Source organism: Arachis hypogaea, chromosome 20, assembly GCF_003086295.3.
Source record: "Arachis hypogaea cultivar Tifrunner chromosome 20, arahy.Tifrunner.gnm2.J5K5, whole genome shotgun sequence".
Lineage (NCBI taxonomy): Eukaryota > Viridiplantae > Streptophyta > Magnoliopsida > Fabales > Fabaceae > Arachis > Arachis hypogaea.
In genome coordinates, this window is record NC_092055.1 from 54,398,168 (window position 1) to 54,399,614 (window position 1,447).

General features: G+C 41.7%; 1 non-coding gene across 1 annotated transcript; it reads right to left on the bottom strand.

The window, feature by feature from the left end:
* Positions 1 to 523: 523 nt before the first annotated feature.
* LOC112787662 (small nucleolar RNA R71) lies at positions 524 to 631 on the bottom strand. The gene has a single exon (XR_003195063.1). It is a non-coding gene; the product is annotated as a small nucleolar RNA R71 (small nucleolar RNA).
* Positions 632 to 1,447: the final 816 nt, after the last annotated feature.

Consider the following 1,447-nt stretch of genomic DNA (forward strand, 5'->3'; position numbering starts at 1 on the left):
CAAGGATAAGAACATTCTTGTTGAAGCAGATCCTGAACCTGAAAGGACTCTAAAAAGGAAATTAAAAGAAGTTAAAATACAACAATCCAGAGACAACCTTACAGGAATTTTTGAACAGGAAGAGGAGATGGCAGCCAAAAATAATAATAATGCAAGGAGGATGCTTGGGGACTTTACTACACCTAATTCCAATTTACATGGAAGAAGCATCTCCATTCCTACCATTGGAGCAAACAATTTTGAGCTGAAACCTCAATTAGTTTCTCTGATGCAGCAGAACTGCAAGTTTCATGGACTTCCATCTGAAGATCCTTTTCAGTTCTTAACTGAATTATTGCAGATCTGTGACACTGTTAAGACCAATGGGGTTGATCCCTAGGTCTACAGGCTTATGCTTTTCCCGTTTGCTGTAAGAGACAGAGCTAGAGTGTGGTTGGACTCTCAACCCAAAGATAGCCTGAACTCTTGGGATAAGCTGGTCACGGCTTTCTTAGCCAAGTTCTTTCCTCCTCAAAAGCTGAGTAAGCATAGAGTGGATATTCAAACCTTCAGACAGAAAGAAGGTGAATCCCTCTATGAAGCTTGGGAGAGATATAAGCAACTGACCAAAAAGTGTCCTTCTGACATGCTTTCAGAATGGACCATCCTGGATATATTCTATGATGGTCTGTCTGAATTAGCTAAGATGTCACTGGACCATTCTGCAGGTGGATCCATTCACCTAAAGAAAATGCCTGCAGAAGCTCAAGAACTCATTGACATGGTTGCTAATAACCAGTTCATGTACACTTCTGAGAGGAATCCTGTGAGTAATGGGACGTCTCAGAAGAAGGGAGTTCTTGAAATTGATACTCTGAATGCCATATTGGCTCAGAATAAAATATTGACTCGGCAAGTCAATATAATTTCTCAGAGTCTGAATGGAATGCAAGCTGCATCCAACAGTACTCAAGAGGCATCTTCTAAGGAAGAAGCTTATGATCCTGAGAACCCTGCAATAGCAGAGGTGAATTACATGGGTGAACCCTATGGAAACACCTATAATCCCTCATGGAGAAATCACCTAAATCTCTCATGGAAGGATCAACAAAAGCCTCAACAAGGCTTTAATAATGGTGGAAGAAACAGGTTTAGCAATAGCAAGCCTTTTCCATCATCTACTCAGCAACAGACAGAGAGTTCTCAGCAGAATCCATCTAGCTTGGCAAATATAGTCTCTGATCTATCTAAGGCCACTCTAAGTTTCATGAATGAGACAAGGTCCTCCATTAGAAATTTGGAAGCACAAGTGGGCCAGCTGAGTGAAAGGATCACTGAAATCCCTCCTAGTAATCTCCCAAGCAATACAGAAGAAAATCCAAAAGGAGAGTGCAAGGCCATTGAAATGACCATCATGGCCGAAACCACAAAAGAGGAGGAGGACGTGAATCCCAGTGAGGAAGACCTC